This window comes from Meleagris gallopavo, chromosome 2, assembly GCF_905368555.1.
Source record: "Meleagris gallopavo chromosome 2, MGAL_WU_HG_1.1, whole genome shotgun sequence".
Classification (NCBI taxonomy): domain Eukaryota; kingdom Metazoa; phylum Chordata; class Aves; order Galliformes; family Phasianidae; genus Meleagris; species Meleagris gallopavo.
This window is the reverse complement of record NC_139405.1, coordinates 100,650,206-100,670,238: the sequence shown is the minus strand read 5'-3', so window position 1 is coordinate 100,670,238 and position 20,033 is coordinate 100,650,206. Positions and strand designations below refer to the sequence as shown.

Below are 20,033 nucleotides of genomic sequence, written 5' to 3'. Positions count from 1 at the left end.
GCTCTGATCACGCACAGGCCACAACAGGATCAGCTGGGTATGTCACTGACTCACAGGTGAACGTGTGACACTGCGAGTGGTGGCATCAGCGCTGCTCCCAGTCTGTGCGGGAAGGCAGCAACATGGAGACTTTCCCACGTGTATTCCTTGCTCAGCACATGATGAAATTTGATCAGAGGACACGGCACAGAGGCAGAATGATATTGTTAGGAGGAAAAAACAACAACAACAACAAAAAACAACGCAGTAAATTCTTGCTCGCAAACAGTGGTATTTCCATGTGCAGGCTTGCTCCACCTGCAATTTTACATATGTGTGGTGATTGCTGATATAATGCCTCTGGTTAAGATGCTTGATCTGAGCTTTGGGAAAATCCCTTCCTTATTAATCCATTATTTGATATAAATGTAAAGTAGCACATAATGTGGCCTCAATCCACAGAGACTTGTGCATTCGGGGCTGCAGGTATCTGAGGGATGAAGGAGAGAGAAAAACTATCAGCTGTGTGCCCTGCTTCTAGGCAGTCACTGGGGCTATGATTGGGCTATGATTGTCAGCATGGTGGTGGTATTACTGCTGCACAAAGACAAAAACTCAGCCTAGGGATTTGAGGCAGAAAAGCATTTCCAAAGGAGTGTTGTCTACCCACTGCCGAGCTCGCCTTGGTAAGAGATCTGTGCATGATGGAAAACCAGCTAAAAACACATTGCTCCATAGTGAGGAAGCTGCTGTTGGTCAGCAGTGACATCCCAGCCCACCATACACACTGTGCCATTGGAGCAGTGGAATGAGGTGAGATTTCCTGATGGTGTTCCAGGCACTGGCCTGCAGGTATCCCAGGACATCAGCCTGATATGGCAGTGTTGCAAACAGAGCATCCTTAGACTAATGATAACCAAAAAAAGCATTGGGAGTGGAGCTCAGAGGAGAGCATCCTGACCAGGTCCTGCAGTTCAGGGTGCACATCCCTGCTGTGCCTGATGATTTACATAGAGCCAGCTGCACTTCTGATTGCACCACAGTGACTTGCAACATTTTAAAGTTAAGCAAACTGGTTATTTTTTTATATATTCTGGTTATTTGCAGAACCAGGTCCTAAAGTGAGACACAATGCAAAGTAAGTATAGTGGAGGAAGAGAGGGGATGGGAAGAGATGGAACAATGCTCTGTAAAATCAACCAGCAGTGTAAGTGTGCCTGCCTTCAACTGTTACCAATCTGAGTGTTATTTCAGACGTACCAAATAGAAGAGGAAAATGCCAGAAGCCCAAGGATGCCTAGAGCCCGCCACAAGCCCGCAGGATAACAAATCTACCGTCTAGTTCTCAGGCATCTGGAACCCCATTTGCACATCATAGTGACATGTACAGGAATGCTTGGTGGCAACAGAGCCCCATGGGTTTTTTGTGTTGCATCTTTACAAACCACGCTGGGAGCTGTATTTGCTGGGCTGTCCTGGTGTGGACACTGCCAAGACAAGCACAGGGTGCCTGCAGCCCCCTGCTTGCTGCCTTCCTGTGGTATTTTCCATTGGTTTAGCACATCTTCTGTTGTTTATCCTGATCTTTGTGCAAAAAATGACCTCTGTCTTTTGCAGAGAAGATACTTGCTCAGAGTGTTGCCAGCCAGGATCCTCATTAGCTCATTTAGCCCCTCTGGGTGCCAGTGCAGCCCTGTGCAATCCTTGCAGCAGTGTGTTTCTATGGATATGTGAGTTCTAGTCCATGCTGTCTCATGCAGATGCCCCAGAAGGGTGGTGGATGAGGTGCAGCCACCCTTCACAGGCTCTTTTGTTATGTGCTCATGAATAACTATGATCCTGGTTTCCAAGTTTCTGCTCACTCCATGCCAGCTTTTCTCAGGCAATATAATCTATGCTCCTCCATCAGTAGAACCAGCACCTCCTCTATCCTAAACATATACTTGTTTCTATAGTAAAGAGTCCTAACCTTTTTCCATCCTAGTATGCAGATGGAAAATGCCCAAGTGAAGCTGCAGCTAATGCAAGCTGCAGTTAATGAAAACTGCACTGAGCACTGAGTTCCTGGTGCTACCGAAGCTCTCTGCCTTTCCCAGACTTCCTGGGAAGTGTTTTGAACTTTATTTTTAAAGGCGCAATTAATCACGGAGCAGAGCTTGAAATCAGTCCAAGTGCAATAAAAGCACCCAAGCGGGGCTCAGCCCAGCGAGCATTGTTTGCCACGGCCTGACTTCAGGCATCGGGAAACTTTTCAGATGTGCTAACTTTGCAACTCCTGGCTCCTGCAGGAATCTTAACTGCTACCATCTGTATGAGGGAATAGCAATGGAAGAGCAGCTCTCCCTCTCCCTTTATGTACATTCCTCAGAGCACCCATTTAGCACCCTCTGCAATTTCTCACTCTCATTGACTGAAGGCTTTACCCTACAAAAGTGCCATTTCTTAGTGCTTCCATCCCTCACGGGGAATGCTGAGGACCGGCAACATCTTCACGGAGCCCCTTGGTCTCGCCCCTCCATCTGTTGCTGGTCTCCATGTGGTTTACAAGACGCTACAGGAAGGCATTTTCTCACGCTATTAAGTTTTCACTAGATGTGGAGGGGGATCAGGAATGCCTCGGATGGCGTAAAAAATCCCTTCTCGGCTCAGTTATTAGGATCTCGCAGCAGCAGCAAGCAAAATTATAGCCTCCATGAAATCCGAGTCTGCTGCCTCACCATGGGCAAGGGGTACTCTTCCAGGTATGCCTGGATGCCTCCCAGGCCAGTTCTCCTTCCCTTATCTGCCTCTCTTTTTGGAGCAGAGGTTGGTTGCCTTCTGCTGCAGATCCATCAGATACTGGGCTATGGTTTTGCTTAGCTGCTCTAGGAACAACACCAGCAATAAGCCTACTGCAATGAAAAGACCAGGGCTGTACCCTTGGGCTGAACCCAAAAATCCGCCTGGATATGCTGACTGTCATTCATCTCCAGGCAGATTGTCATTCATCTCCAGGAGAACTCAGTTGGCTTTCCTTACCTTTGTTTCTTTTCCCAGGAAACATCTTTGTATGTCCAGAAAAGGGCAACGAAACTCTGAAGAGTCTGGGGCACAAATCTTACATAGAGTTGCTGAGGGAACTGGGGTTATTCAGTCTGGAGAAGAGGAGGCTCAGGGGAGGCCTTGCAGCTCTCTACAACTCCCTGAAAGTAATCTGTAGACAAGTGTGAGTTGGACTCTTCTCCCAGATAACAGTGATAGGAAGAGAGGCAACAGTCTTAGGTTGCACCAGGGGAGGTTCAGGTTGGATATTAGGAAACATTTCTTCTCAGAGTGGTGATGCACTGGAACGGGCTGTGCAGGGAGGTGGGGGACTCACTGTCCACGGAGGATGGATGTGGCACTGAGGGCCATGGCCTAGTGTGGTCACAGGAATAGGCTGGTAGTTGAACTAGAGAATCTTACTGGTCTTTCCAACCTTAATGATTCCATGATTCTATGATCCTCATACGTGGTCTCCATAGAAGGTTCTAATCATCCTAACTACACTCAGCACTTATGAAGTACTCTGCATACCAGAAGCCCCTCACAAATGTAAACTAGTCGTCCTTTCCAACACCTACATGGAGGTGAGCAGGAGCTACAGCTCCATTTTTCAGCTGAGGAGGCTGACACATGGAAATTCATGGCTACAACCAGGGCCACACAAGAGCTAGCACAGCTGGGATCAGACATCTCTGGTTCTTAAACTATGCTTAAACCACCAAACCTCATTGCAGGGGCACACTAGAGGAGCTGGATCCAAACCAAAATGAGCAGTGCCCAAGACTATATATCTAATTTCTCTTGATTCTGCAAAGCTTGTGCAAAGTACAGAAAAGGCTGGTGTCATCCTGGGTTTATGGTCATGTTTCCTTCAGAAACCCCACAGATCATTCAGCCCCCAAGTACTCAAATAAGTTCTAGAAATGAGAAGCTGTTGAAGCAGTGTATGTAAGCAGACTTTGTGCCTGGACAAGGACCATGTCTATAGCATTGTATCACAATAATAACAGTAATGAAGAGCAATACTCAAAAGTAAGCCTATGCACAAGGTCTTGAAATAGCAGATCAGCTAATAGAAAAGCAGGAAGAACAGGGAGAGGGGAAAGAAGAAGCCCAATAAGAATGACTTCGGTAATCCGGCCTTCTCTGGTGAAAGCTGAAAGGAGACACTGTTCCCCTACCAGTCATCTCACTATGGCTAGCTTTATTTGCACCCAAATAAAAAGCTGAACCTCAATGTTCAAGAGGTAGCTTTGTCTGCCTCATGCTCCTGGCCAGAAGAAAGCCAACTATGGTTGGGCTGTGCATAAAATCACCACATTTCCCCATGTTTTTCATAAAATGTTCCACTCCGCATCTCCAAAACGTTTCCCCTTGTGTAGTTCAGCTTCTTGCCCCTGTACAGTGGAGGAAGGGGAATGTGACTTAGCCCCACTCACACCAAGGAGCTACGGTCACCCTGCTAGCAAACCAGGTCTGATGTCCACAGGCTGTAGGAGCCTTAGGCGATGTCTTCTGAGGGCAGAGCTGGTTTGATCACCACTGTGTCAAAGGGGAGACAGGATGCACAAACATCCGAGTTAGTCATCCTGGCTTTAACCCCACAGGATATCTCAAGTGACTGAAATGTAGGTGGAAAGCCAGCTTAAACAATACATCTGAGGATTTCAGCATTAGATGATCAACCTCATAGAGGTCCAACACAAGATGACCAAATAGGTAACCCCAAATGACAGCAGAACAACCTCCAGACGGAGTTGCTAGCTCCTAATTGGTCTGGTATCACTGGTGGCAGCCAACAACCAGTCCTTATTATGATATTGTCAGAGCAGAGAAATCATGGTCACAGGGGAAAAAGTCTCAAGGGCAAGATTTTCTGAATATGTGAATATGCAGCACTCCTATAAGTCTGCTCCATGCTCAGGATTGTTTTGGCTTCCAGAGGAAGGAAAGCAAATTGCTGAAAGTAAAGCAAATTCCCATCCTTTGTGCCTGCAGGAGTTAGCAGAGAAAGGACAGCATGCAGAGAGCTGGACTGTTTTAGGGGAGAGAGACTCTGAAGAAAGCACAAGGTAAATTTGTGATAGAGAACTCCTTATATATCAATCCTTATATTTTGCTTGTCTGCTTTGCTTTTCCGCTGATTATGCAATTTTGAAATCAAGAAGATGATCCTGTCTTCTCCATTTTTCTGCCAGTACAGTTTCTGTGTCTGAGAACAGTTCCAAAAACAGAGCATTGGAAGTGAGATGTGAAATGAGAATTCAGATTTTACACTAGAGTTAGGAACTGTGAAGGACTACTCGCTCACCGTCTCCACTTTCCTTGCAGGACAAATCCACTGACTTCCATTTTCAGTGCTTTCTCTATTTGCTTTATCTGGTAGAACAGATGTTTCTCTTGGAGATTAAAACGTTGGAGTGATATTGAGCAATGAAGAGCTAAAATATATCTAAGGAACATGGATGTGTCTAAACATGGTTAAAAAAAAAAGCAAGGATTTTAACTATCTGACATACAGAAGATGGCAAGAGATTTATCTGAGTAGCATTTGTAATGTATGCTAATGGTGAGTGTCATAAAGGGAAATGAAAAGCAAACTGGAAGACAACATCTATGACAGCCATGACAAAGTGAAAATAATTCAGTGTCACTCATTAAGGGTGAGCATTTCTCACCCTTAAATAGGCTCCAGCTGTATTTCATCTATGTAGAAGAGTCAGCCATGGCCATTTCACAAACATCTTTCCATCAAGTTTTTCACTGGAAATAAAATCAAGATAATTTGCTTGAACTAACTTACGGTAGCCCTATAGAATGCCAGCGATGTGAATTTCAAAGCTATTACCCTCAGACATTTTCCTAGCTAGAAGGTTCTTCTTTCCTCATATTCTTACTCTTTTGTCCCACTTGTACAGCCAGCAGTGACAAAGAGACTGGCCACCTCCATTGTCACAGCCTGCTGCCACATGCAACCTCCTTAATATCCGCATAAAGTACGTACAGTTATTGTGTGCTGAATGTTTTCTAGTGCTGATTTTCCTCATAATGCTCCTCATTTCAGGGAATGCTTGCAATTCCTTGTGGCTGATGGTTCTACAGATGTTGCACCACAGCCGTGATGGCAGCTGGAGTGCACAATGTGAGAACTGGAACTCTGCCCAAAGCATCTGCAGAAACCCAGGAAAATAATAGTCATTCTTATCCCATCCTCTCCAGTCAAATGCTGGAGTACACTTGTGGACTGCCATGGCCAGATGGCAGCCATTGCAACATACATTTCTGCAGCTATTCATTGTACTGGGAAGATTTTCTTTAGGATCCACATTGAATAGCATTTGCCAGCTTAAACTTACTCAACTGGCCGGACTCGCTGTGATCATAGAATCATAGAATGGCTTGGGCTGGAAGGGACCTCAAAGTCCATTCAGGCTGCCCAGGGCCCACCCAACCTGGCTGTGGGTACATCTGGGAATGGGGCACCCACAGCTCTCTGTGCAACCTGTGCCAGTGACTCACCACCCTCTGAACAAACATGGCAGGGTTTGTGTCAGTCATCTTTTCATGAGAAAAAGCAAGTAAAAGAGCAAAGAACATCCCCGCTCGTGGCTGCAATTGACAAAGGCAGCACACGGTTTGCTTTGTGATTTGTATTAAATCTTAAGAGGACTATTTGATCCACAATATATTTCAGCAAGTGAATTAACTAGGTTTTTTGAGAGCCTTAAAAAAATTGTCCATCCTATAATTTCTTCTTCTTATTTTCAGAAAATTAACATCGTTGTTATCAGCAATGTCACTCAAAACCACCAAATTGTTACCAGGTCCTTTCCATTAAGATTGGCTGAACTGAAAAGACAAAACAAAACCAACCAAACAAAAAAAAAGCAAACAAAATAACTGAGTACACAAGTGAAATAAAAGAGGAGAAAAATGAAAGGAAACATTAACCAATGGGAAAAAAAATATATCACAAAATAGTTGCAATGTTTTCTGCTCTGCTTCATCCTTTCTACTTGGAAATGCCAGCCACAACACCTGCTTGTGCCCTTCCCTTATCTTGGTAATGGATAAGATCTGGGATGAAAGTCACTCAGCTGAAACCTCTCCTGGAAATTAAACAGTTTTGAGTAGAGCATTCAACAGACTGCTTCTTGAGACACAGGTGGAATTTCCACTTAGAAGTGTTGATATCAAGATTTTTATTCTGATCCCATTGGTTTTCTCCTCAGGCTGTTAAAACATCAACTTTTTTCAAAGTCTTACAAATATAATTCTCAGCAAGGTAAAACATACCTTTCGGCTGGTTTTTGTAGTTGTTTATTTTTTAATTTTTTTTTTCCCCCAAAAAAAGCTTTGACTAGATATCAGGAAGAAATTCTTTCCTGTGAGAGTAGTGAGACACTGGAACAGGTTCTCCAGTGAAGCTGTGGATGCCCCCTGTGTGGAAGCATTCAGAGCCAGGCTGGATGGGGCTGTGAGCAACCTGGTCAAGAGGGAGGTGTTCCTGCCTATAGCAGGGGATTGGAACTGCATGATCTTAAAGGTCCCTTCCAACCCAAACCATTCTATGATTCTATGCTTCTAGCCAAATCCATGGGGAAACAAATAACACACTGATTTCATCAACAGTGGATTTAGGCTGGTGCTTGGAAAATTCCATCATGTAGCTTCTAGTGAATAACAAATCCAGTTAATAATAATTGCTTTGCTCTTTTGGTACAGTGATGTACTCAGGAAAAATCATCATTACTTATCATCCTACCAGAGGTATGCTCTGAGCTAGGTCAAGAGGCACTTCTCAGCAACTATTTCTCCTTTATACTCCAAAGGGCAGTACAAGAAGCCCTTGCAGACATGGGGTAAATGTTCGTATGCGTGCATCCTTGAATGACCTGAGCTCATCAGGCTCTAAGCAGCACTGGTACATGCTGCTGCAAAATATTATTCTTGTCTTTCTCTCTTCTGCGCTGTCCTTTTTCAGACTTCCTGGCTGTGACCTGTCTTTGTACATTGTAGCTCTTATTCAAATAAAAGCTTCAGACATCTGAGCCAGCTTCTATGGTACTTAGCCCTGTGGAACCTCCTGGTGAGGTGAATCAAGGCACGTGCCTTCATGTTCTGTCTTATTCTCCTCTTCTTCCTTATTCCCAGGCTGATTTTTAGAGAGAATAAAAGCAAGGAGGTGCTCTGAAGAAAGGAGCAGTAAATGCTGTGTAGCAGGTAAGAAAAGTATCACTGTGTCATTTTTCTTAGCCTCTTTTCCTTCTAAACACGGATATTTATACAACTATGCAAAAGTTTGTGTGCAGCTATATATCTATATCCATACATGTATATGTAAATTAAACACTCTTTTTATGAAACTCATTTAATGGGGGGTTCTGTATATCCTAAATTTTATTTTTCTTCTGACACAGGAAAATTCCCTTAGGCTACCAACATCAGCTGCTTTCTGTTATGCTGCCATCTGTTATGTAAAACAGCTAGAATTCCTTTTTTCTCTTTTCCCAGTGGCTTTCCTGTTTTTCAGCTATGGTCAGCTCTGGTTAGTTTTGCCTTTTTGGCCCTCTTTTATGATGCAAAATAGCCTTTTAGTTGTTACATAATTATAACATTGTGAAATAGGATAAAAGGATTTACCTCTACATGGAAAGTGTATATTTATCTATGTTAGCCAATTGAAAAACACCTTCTGCTTTCCTTTCTGATTGCAGTTTAAATCATGACATATTCCTCGGTGCATGTGGCATTTACAAAGGGAGCATAGCGGTATACTTCAGATCAGAATCCAAATTCAGATTTTAAGACATCTTTGAAATACGAATAAGATTGACTCAAGGATTTTGATTTAGAACTTTCATTTACTTAAGATCCCATATCCAAACGATGGTGCCAGAAGCTAAATATCCCTACTATCTATGTTGCCAGTACTTAACGTAGCACACCGCAAATGGCTTTGAAGTCTTTGAAGACTTGTTAAGTTGGTACAGACTTTGAATATATGTGAAATACGCAGTAAAACAGACTGCACAGCTGTATTGTTATTCTAATGCTTTTCTTGGAACTATAACTTTTCTCTCTTTTAGGTGACCCTCAGACAATGCTTTGGGATAAAGCTTTCTCTGCACATCTTCCTGTGCAGGCTATACATTCTCAGTTTCCTTAAACTGAAAGAATGTTCACTATATATGTGGGAAATGCAATTTATATCTGACCAAAGTGTTAAAGAAAAAATGTGTCTCCAGGTTTTTAGGTGACTGCATTAAAACCAGGATTCAGTAGCCTATTTTGCCCTGAAAAGACACCAAACGTGGTGATGTGATGTCAGTCCCTCCAGCTCACCTTTCTCCTGGGGGTCTGTGCAGCTCCCTCTGGTCCCTCAGCTGCTGGAGTTATCTTGGAGTCTACAAACTCTCAGCACCATCACTCATTCTACAAATGTAAGTACTGGGGGGAGGGGAAGAAGGGGAGGTGGTGCTTTGCCATTTTTTAGCCTTTATTCTGAGCTAGATTTCTAGAAGGAAGGAAAATGTAATGGAACAGGACCAGCCGCAGAGAATTGATGGACCCCTGTGGTTTTAGAACAAACACTGACAGAAAGATGTCTAGTCTACTGACTGGTGCAACTAGCTTTTCAGATGTGAACTGGGGAAACTGGGAAGGTCTGTGGTTGCCTCTTGGAGCTGACCGGGAAGTAGCAGAGCAGAAGAACCAGTATGACTGCTCTAGGACTGTTCTATCTGCTGGCCTTCAATAGGTAAGCTGAAGAAAATTACTGCAACAGTCATAAATTGTATTGTTTTCTAAACAATGTGAATCTCTTTTTCTTATTTTTTAATCTTTGAGAATAGACTCCAAAACTCAGAAACCCAAAATCTGTCTGTCTCTGTGTGTATGTGCAGGACTTGTCATGTGCTCCTGTAGATAGATATCTGTGTGGCTCCACAAACTCACTACCTTTCCTGGAAAGCTCACAGTTTATTTAATGGATCCATATGTGCCTCCTGGGAGCTGTGCCTCTGCTTCCAAGAAGACAGAGATAGGTCTCTTTCTGCTTAAATTCAGATATGTAACATTTATTACCTAAATCTCAGCTGCTTTTTCTGGGCAATAAACTTTTCTTCTTATCTAACTTTAACATCCACCTTTAGAATCATAGAATCATTTGAGTTGGAAGGCAGCTCTCAAGGTCATCTAGTCCAACTCCTCAGCAATGAACACCTACAGCTCCATCCGCTGCTCAGAGCCCCAAGCAGCCTGACCTTGATTGTCTCCAGGGATGGGGTATCTACCACCTCTGGGTAACCTGTACCAGTGCCTCACTACCCTTATTGTAAAGAGATTTTTCCTCATATACAGTCTAAATCTTCTCTCTTTTAACTACCACAGATGACAGAGAGCCCAAAACCAACTTTGAGATTTAGATGAAACTGACTGAATCTGGACTTCCAGTGAGACAAGCAAAGTTGAAAGCTGGTAAGCAGTGCACTGAGACACATCACAGTGGGCAGGGAAATGTCCATATGTGGGAGTACCAGCAACGTAGGCAGCAACACAGCAGACCCAACATGCCAAAAATTGCTGTCATATGCCAGTCACAGATTTAATTAAAACACAGCTCCATAGAGATATTCACTATAGTAAGGTTCCCTGCAGCAGATAAGTAGTGTTTTGGAGTTTCCTCTGCAAGAGTACTTGATATGAGGGGTGCTTGCTGTGTGGGGAATTACCCTGACTTCAGTCTTGCAGCAACATGATGGTAGACTGAAACAGCTTCCCTCTTGTGGAAGAATTCCTGCTTTCTTGGATCACTTGAGACAATAAATAATGACTTTGAACATTACACCTTTAAGATTGCTAAATATGTGGGAAAATTACAAATGTACAGCTTTTATCCTATGCAAATCCTCCAAGGCTGTATGTCATGCATTTAGTGAATAACAAGGGGAAGAATACTCACTTGTTATGGCCCTTTGCTGTGTACAAAAAGTTATGTCACATGGTTCTGTGGGCATGGTGGGGATGGGTTGATGGCTGGACTAGATGATCTAAGTAGTCTTTTCCAACTTATATGATTCTATTCTATCATTCTATGGCACTATTTGTGCAGACACGGATTCACACAAATGTCGCTGAAATAGAAACTCTCCAATTAGGAACCTGAAGGGTGTCAGTAACTAGCAAGTCACCCAAGCCACAGAGCAGTGGAGTTTTGCTGCATGAGACATGCCTACTGGGAACTTAAAGGCAGAGATTTGGATGTTAGGAAATTTAAACCTGGATAGGAAGGAGGTTTTTTTGCTATATGACAAATGAGCTGAGCACTGTGGTAAGTTACTGAAACTCCTCAGTCATGACAGCAAGTTCAATATCCCAGACAGAAACAAGGATTTATCAGTCAGGAAAACCAATAGCTCATCCTTTCCATCACTTTTGAATGATCTATACTTGGATTGCTTCCTCCTCTGCTGACTTGTCCCATCCCTGAAGGTGGCTGCAAATGCAGCTGTTCAAACAGTGTGCAGCAACCCTAAACCATGCAAGGAATAGGAGAGAAATCTTTTTATTACTCTCATATTCCTGCAAAGGAATTCTAGAAAGACAGTTGAAATTACTTTTCATCCCTGCAATATTGTCTCTCTTCTGACAGAAAACATGCTAAGGTATCTTCAGTGCCCAAGTGTATTTGTTTGTTTTACTAAGACCAAAGCAAGGCCCACAGTTGCAAGCTTCGTAGAAAGAGCAATATTTACTGGTCAGCTTGTTTTTTTATGAATTGAGAAGAACTGTTTTGAATGAGATGGCATAAGTTAATGGGAGGTTTGAAAAAAAAATTACATCTTGAAATCTACCCTATTAACAAATTAACAAATGTAGAGAAAGGGGAAAGAATTTATGTGAAGATCTTGGGAAAATTCCTTTAGTTGAATGCCATTTATGGCTCTTCTATCAAAATACGACTTGATTTCCTTTCCTACAACTTTTTTTTTTTTTTTTAGTCCCTAAAGAAGAAGAATTCTCATTCCAGTAGGATTGTTTTCAAGAAAATATTCCCAATTTGAAGATACCTTAGCAGTATTTAACTACTAAAGGAAATTGTTCTTCTGGTCATGTTAAAGAGCCAGAACTATCTTGAGAGGTACACTACAAAGGGGGTCTGGATAATTACACAGATAACACATCTAGCATCATACTGGAAAGATTTGCAATCAGTTTAGTTGAGACTATAGCCTTTGCTAGTGTAGGCACAAGATACAATTGTAAGCCCTATTGAAATATTCAGATCTTTAAAATGCTGGATTATTAAAGTCAGCAATCCGAGCACTTATTAGAAATATGATTTTCAGACCTTTACGTGCAACCAGGAGTTGTTTTTTACTAACCAGGTCCATTGGACCTCATGTGTGCTTCAGGCCCTGCCTTCAGAAGAGCAGCCAGATGTACAGAAGAGGGGAGAAGTCCTGGCTGACCACACTGCACGTTCCTTTGCCTTTGACTGTTCCTCCCATAGCTCCCAACTTCCTGTCTGTTTGGTCTCTCATTCACTTATTTTCACTAAGTACTCCCAATGTAGTTTGAGGCCTGTGGACAGTACTCTATTACATGTATACATATAACATTTTCAGAGGAATAACAATTCATTTGCAAGCGGGAATGACCTGTTTTTCCTCTTTGGGCTCCCTACAACAGGAGCTACTAACTAGTTCACTGGGAACTAACTGATCTTGCTTTTCTCTTTCTCTCTCCCTTTGACCTTGCTGGGGCTCCATAATTTCTAGAGGTGAGGTTCCTAGTCATGTTGAACCTTACTTTCTGAGACATACAATTCTGCATATTCTTTTTTTGCTGCTTTGAAACTTGGAGCAGAAAAACATGTCCTAGGAGGTCTAATAACTCAGATTAATTCCTCTTAATTCCTCTAGTTCTTTAGGTCATCTACGTTGGTCCATCAGGAAACTGTGTAACACAAACAAAACATGGTTTAGTGAGGAAGACCAGATCGAACAAATATTAGGTCCTAACAAATGTTAGAATACTCATGGCATCATTTATCACCTGCAGTGAGCCCACCTCAGCTTCCCAGCTCTGTGCAACGTGTGCTGCTCTTCCTGTCTGCAGAATGTCTAAGTTGTGAATAACTCAGGCTTGGCTACAGGGACAGCTGGAAAACTCTTGAAAGGAAGCATAAGTTTTTCAGTTCTTTCTGTGCAATTTGTTCAGCTTCGGAAAGGAGAGCAACATGCAGTGGCAAGTCTAACTGTGAATGGTTTTAGGGAGGGTGAATCTGTGGGTGTAGCTGTCACCCTGAGTACACAAGCTGTACCTGAGTTCACAACACAGAAGGAAAGAAGGAAAAAAAGAAAGAGAATGAAAGAAAGAAAGAGTGAGAAAGTAAGAGAGGGAATCTTCTATAAGTTGTTTATTATTTATCACTTTCCACACAGCCTGCCATCTCTGAACCAAAATATGAGATTTAACATTAAAAAATGTACTTAAGTGAAACACAGCAAATACCATAATGGTAGAAATATAATCACAGCTGTCAGTAAAGTGAAATGGCTCAAGGGCAGGCAGCCCTGCTCTGCAGACAAACACCAAACAACACTTCATCCCAAATGCTAATAGACAGTATAAATTCTTATGAGTATCTCTGGATAACTTCTGCTCTCAGAGAGTTCAAAACCACATCTGACCTCTGCTGGCCACTTTTTTCTAGTCTCTCCATTTGCAGAAAACCCACTCCAGCTCCCCGGCTGTGTCTGAGTGTAGCAGATGATATTTTGCTGATGACTATTTTGGTTCCACCTTCAGTAGAGGAATTATACCAACTTTTAAGCAACTGAGGAATATGACCAAGTTTTCCAAATGTTTTCCAAACCCTGAGCAGTCACCAATACTTTAGAAGGTAACATCTGGCAGAGTGAGGTTTATGACCAGTGTCCCAACAGATCCCTAGGCAGTGTGGCCTCATTTCACTCCTCTGCCTGGGAACACCTCAAGTGAGGTTTCCCACGACCAACACACCTTACTGCCACCCAGCCACCGGGGCAGCTACGACTACACTGACAGAAGAAATCCACGCTTTGCTTATGGTATACCTTGTGACCAGATTATTATTAACAGAGATTTTCATGTCTATGCTGTTTGATTATGTTTGTTTAAACCAGAATTGACGTTACCTGGTTGTTTTAAACTTATAGTGAGTGTAGAGTGTCCACAGGGCATTGTGCCATCAGTGAGGGATGACTTTTCCTTTTCGACTGCAAAACTGAGTCAGAAACACGCATGACAGGTAGCTTATTGGTTTAGTACATCACTGAAAGGCATCCACATCCCACAGCAATGGGTGTGTTACGGGGACAGCACAAATAAACCACGGCAAAATGCATATTGCAGAGGTACAGGTTCCCACGGGCATCCTCACGTTGTGCTGAGCCTTCACCAAGAGCCCATGTCCAGGTAAGCCATCCCTCTTCCTGAGAGCTGTGGGGTGTCCCCCCCACTCCTTGGGAATAATAACCATATCATTTTGGGTAAACATCTGACAATGACAGCTACATCATCCTTGATCACAGTCTCCCAAAGTCGTTTCAGACATCAGTGTTAGCATTTCTCAGGATGATCAAGCCCTGTTTAATGGCAGAGTTTGTGAGCTCTTGGGCTGTAATATAAAGTGTGTTGTGCAGAGTAATCAGCAGCTTCACATCGACTTCAACGTACTTTCCTCTTTCATGCATCTATATGTATTACAGGTGGTTTCACACTGTAATTCTTGGCTAGCCACAAATGCCTGTAGACATTTAGATGCCTGTCCCCTGTTAAAAAGCCCACAACACTGATTTCTCAGTGTTACGGAATCAATGCAACCTCCTATTTACATGGAAAGAATCACTGACACAAAATATCAGCACATGACAAATCCTAAAATCTTTTCCTGAGCAGAAGCTCTCATCAAAATCAACAAGAGCAAAGATGTAAGGATCACTCACATAAATGTTTCAGGTCTGTTCTTTCAATCTACATCTCTTAAAACAAAGAAAACCTTTTAAAAATGTGTCAGATCAGTTTGCTTTGTGTCTTTTCTTGCCAGCATGAAGAATGCCTTGATGATTGCACAATCATAGCTTTCAAAGAGTAGCTATGATTTTGCTCAAAAAAAAAAAAAAAAAAAAAAAATCATAATGCTGGCTTAGACATGTAGACTACACTTACCTTTAGGATGAATGAGATACTTTCTGCCTATCAAGCTGAAATCCTTGCCATAGTTCTCAGATTTTAATGAGCATAAAATCTCTGTTGGAAAGACAGGTTAGACTTGATTTATTCTTTTTTTTTTTTTAATAAGATGAGAAAATGCTGTCAGTAGCAGTGGGAAGGAGGCAACATGTTCATTGGTTACAGCAAATACAAGATCATAGAATTGTTTCAGTTGGAAGGGACCCTTATAGGCCATCTGGTCCTCCTCCCCTGCAATGAACAGGGACACCTACAGCTCCACCAGTGCTCAGGGCCCCGTCCAGCCTGACCTTGGGTGTCCCCACGGATGGGGCATCCACCAGCTCTCTGGGAATCTTGTGTATGGGAAAAGAATTAGAGAGAGAGGTGTAGATTTTACCTTTTGTAGAACTGGAAAATTTAGTTCATAGTGGGGAACAAATGCCATAAGTTGATCTTACTCCTAACAGCTAGGGACGGTTTTTGTCATTCATTATTCAGAAGCACCTTTTATTTTTTATTCCATGCCCAAGAGTTGTACCTGAACATCTCAGGGTTTCAACCCCACAACACTCTTGGTACACTTACAAAACAGGCAGTGCAGAAAACCTGGTTTTTAAGATTAGCCTTATTGTAGGCAGCCCTGAAGGAACTATCTAGCTAGTGGGCAGCCCTGGAAATCAAGGACTGCAGACTGGATTTAAGAGCAGCAACATGAGCTCTTAGTGTAAAGCAAAAGGAGATAATGTGATTCATGGATGTATAAACAAGGAAGCAGTGAGTAGGAGTGGGGAGCTGATCTTATCTCTCTCCACTGCTCTAGTAAGCCTAATACTGGCATAGTGTAAAAAGTTCTGGTGCCTGTGTTTAAAGTGGGAAAAGCTGGAGATAAGTCAAGAGAGAGGATGAGAGAAAATGCCTCTCTCTAGTGAAAGCCTGGAAGGGATCTCTCTGCTCATCTTATCAAGAAGATGGAGACGTGACTTGATTAAAGTGTACAAGTACCACCACAACAAGATAATAGCATATGCAAAAGATCTCCTTCATCTAGTGGAGAAAGCATAGCAGGAATCAACAGCTAGAAGCTGAAGCCAAACAAATTCATACAAAGAAACCCAGGCATGCATTATTAATAGTAAGAGCAATTAATCCTGGGAACTACTTACCAAAAGAAGAGTTGGATTCTCTGTCTCTTGATGTTTTCAGATCAAGATTGGATGTCTTCCTAGTAGAGATGCTCTAGGCAAACCCCTATGAAAGAGAAGCAAGGTGAGACATAATAACCCATGATATGCAATCAGACAAGTTGACTGGGTGATTCTTTTGTTACTACTCACTGGCTCTACTTCTGCTGGTAAATTAGTGCCAGAACCCAGGCCCAGAACATGATTACCTGCAATGTTAAATTCATAAAGAAGACCCCCACATGCTGTTGTTCTAGGCCACCTAGCCCTCTCCCAGACACACAGTTTGGGAATGAGCATAGTCCAGGGCTACGAGCAATTTGGATATGGCACCCTAGTTTGGAGAGGAAGGAAATGTTATGTATTTGCCAACTAGACAGTGCCAGAAGGCCTCAAGGCCCAAGAAATAGATCCTTGCATTATTTTGGTCTTAGAAGTAAAGTACCCTTTCAGCCTTTGGATATGATAAACTACATGCTTCATTTCTCCTCTCGCGGTCAGTGGAGCGCTGGCGCTGAATGCTGTGCCATGTTTGGCAGGATGCTAAAGGCAGTAAAACAACCCTGGCCACGTTACCTGCTTAGATTATGCCAGAGATCTGGGGAGGGGTGATAGGGTGCTCCTACCACATGTGGGTTTGTGTGGTCCCTTCTGAAAGCAACAGCAGCAATCGCTTCCCCCAGCCTTGTGTCTTGGTGGGAGCAGCAAGCTTGGTGCACCCAGCTCCCTGCACACAGCTCCTGTTTGCCCTTCCCACCTCTTCCCTTTCCACCTCCCAGCTCCTTTTTTTCCATTGCCAGGTCTGGATGCTCACGCTTTTGTTGGCAAACTCCATTTTTGCCTGAATTACTTGTAAAGGCTCAAGACAGCATTGGCTGCACAAGGCTCAATGCCAAGCAAGTGAAATGCCTGTGAATCAGATATTCCAGAGCACCTCCCAGTAGGTGGAATGATGTTGACACACTCACAGCTTTGATGAGCCCTAAAAGGGAAAAGGGAAGAATATTCTGACATATTTGAATATTCAGAAAGGATAATTGTTTCCTCCAGTAACTGACATTCCACAGGGGTAGTGTATTCCTGCCGGTCATGTCCATACTAGACAGATACACTGAAGCAGTGCTTCCCACACAACCCTCACAATTAGGCAATGCGGAACCTCGTAACTGGGATCTTTCAAATGTCAACACAGCTTCCTATTCCAGTGCTCGCTCGCTGCTCATTAGCACCATCGAGTTAATGTGTTTTGTTCCTGGTGGTGGTGATGTACCTGCTGCCCTCAATGTCTGCTGTAATAGGAGAAGGAGGAGTGCAAGCGTGTTGGAAGGTTTACCATCTCATCTCAGGTATCCCAAAAGGACAATCTTTGTTGTTTTCAAGTTCTGGAAGCATTTCTTGCCTCCTGAGTATTAAACAGATATTAATCCTTGGGCACTTTATATTGGGGGAAAAAAAATCCCACATAGTCTGACTACAGTTTTACCATTCTCTAAACCTACAGTGAAACTGCATCTACAATGTGTGGTTTCCAGCACTATTGAACCTGGGACAACAGTAAGTATTGCATGGTCCGAAAAGAGATGGGAGCTGTTTCATGGAATTATTTAATAAGTTAATACATTCAGTGCAAAAGAAATATCCGAAAGACTCATGTAGTGTTGGCAAATTTTGTCATTTTCAATATCTCAAAAAGCTCACAAGAAGCATAAAATAATTTGCAATGTGCTTTTAATCAGTTTTGCAATAGCTCACAGGTTTAGTATTTTTCGTGGGTTTGACTGCTCATTTAAATAAGCTAGACATGCATCTCCAAGGTGAAAATCAACTTATCTATGCTGTGTTCCAAACCATAACAGTGCTTAAAATGAAACTTAGATTATGTCACAGTGAAGTGATGGCTAATAACTGTATGTATTGTGATATACTGACTAAACACAGTCCTGTGAACAGTGAAAAATATGCAGCCATGCTTTCCATTTTTAAAAGAATTTGAGAATAAGTTTCAAGACTACAAAAAAATGATGATTTTTTTTGTATATTTGCAACTCCATCTTCACTCAGTACAGGTCTATAATACATACAAATACATTCCATGTGAATTTTCAAATGGAGTACACTGAGTTGCAATCAGACATTCAACTCGAAGAAAAATCTGACCATGTCTCTTAACCAGATTTTTATGAGACCAAAATATCCCTTGCTTCACAATCACACTTTATTCGTGCTTTTTGGCACTTGTGAACAACTGTTTTCAAAGTACAGGAAGGGTAAAATTAGATCAAAAAATTCTCTGACCAACGCCTTAGGAACTCACTGAGAAATGCAACCGCTTCCATCAAACCACGCATTGCTGCATTGGTTTCACAAAAACAAGGTCAAATACCCCACCAGTTTCATGTTTTTGCTGCCCTCTTTTTTAATGTTTTAATTATACATATTATATATATATTAACTATACATGTATATAAAGAAGTTACGATACTTACAGACATTAACTATATTTTTTATTTGGCCCAAATATAAAATTCACTTCGCTCAGTGTCTCGCAGACAAGCCAAAAGATTGGACACCCATGCATTAGAGCAAGCCTCTACATAAAGACCCAGACTTTATCACCATTAATAAATCAACCAGCACAACACTCCCAAGAGAAAACTAAATAATATTGTCTTTTTTCTTTTTTTTTTTCTAGTTGAAGAAATCAAGACAGAAAAGCTAAGTGCTTTTGCTTCACAAGACGTCCAAAAAAAACAGAGAGCCAAAGGGCAAGCCTCTGTTGCTGCTTGCTGTGGGCAGACACCAAATAACTTTATGAACTCTGCATTCCTCAAAAACAGATATTTTCCTCCACATTGAGTACCACGGTGCCAGGACTAAGTTAGCAAAAAGTGCTGGGACTGGGGAGTTCTATGTTAACTTACATGTATCTTCAAAACACCCAAACCAGCCTTGTGCCCTAATGTGCATTTGACTTGGGGATTGTCAGAGTCCAGCAAACAACCACTACGGCTGCAGCAAGGCAACGCAGAAAAGACCCTTTCCAGTCCTCTTCCACAAGCAGAAAGATCCTCTGCTGAAAACAAGGTCATCTATCTTAGATTAAGCTTTATTTTTTTTGGTGAAACTCAGATCACTCAACACCTGGAGGCAATTTCCTAAGCATCTGCATTTTTACAACACGCAGCCAAGGTGGGATGAAAGGGCAAAACTTACTCGGCTGTCAGAAAAGCTGGCGCTCCCAGGCTTGGCAAGCTTGCTTTGGCAGAGCAGCATTGCCATGTGCAGGGTATCCATGCAAAGCTTCTCATTTAAGCAAAGCAACATCAGGGCTGTGATTTTCCCTTTGCTATACAGAACATATACATTTCAGTAAATTTCAGTCACACAAGAGTGGGTGTAACACTGAGCAGCAGCACTACAAACAGAGGATGCAATTATACTTGCAAAGTGTACAGAGCCCCGCAGGTTGGCCATCTCTCATTCCTGACCTGGGTCAGTTTGCAGTTTTTATCCTTTCAGTTCTACAAGCAACATGTAATTGGATTCCCCCTCCCCCCCTACCATGTTCCCATGGGTTACAGCAAGTTAAATGTCCTTGAAGAAATAAAAGCGTTTTCTGAATTTAAA

At 42.4% G+C, this 20,033-nt stretch overlaps 2 long non-coding RNA genes across 7 annotated transcripts in view; one reads left to right on the top strand and one right to left on the bottom strand.

Annotated features, from left to right (window-relative positions):
• The window catches only part of LOC104910013 (uncharacterized), an 82,951-nt gene that overhangs the window by 44,301 nt on the left and 18,617 nt on the right, over positions 1–20,033 (bottom strand). For 5 of the 6 annotated variants that reach the window (XR_014881666.1, XR_014881663.1, XR_014881669.1 and 2 more), the window contains exons 3-4: positions 16,389–16,473; positions 15,220–15,300 (exon numbers count right to left, since the gene is read on the bottom strand). This is a non-coding gene — a long non-coding RNA (uncharacterized LOC104910013). The remainder of the gene's footprint in view (positions 1–15,219; positions 15,301–16,388; positions 16,474–20,033) is intronic. The other variant, XR_014881667.1, reaches the window with a different exon arrangement.
• On the top strand, positions 10,715–20,033 carry LOC109366316 (uncharacterized). Its single transcript, XR_014881670.1, has 2 exons — positions 10,715–17,960; positions 19,099–20,033. It is a non-coding gene; the product is annotated as an uncharacterized LOC109366316 (long non-coding RNA).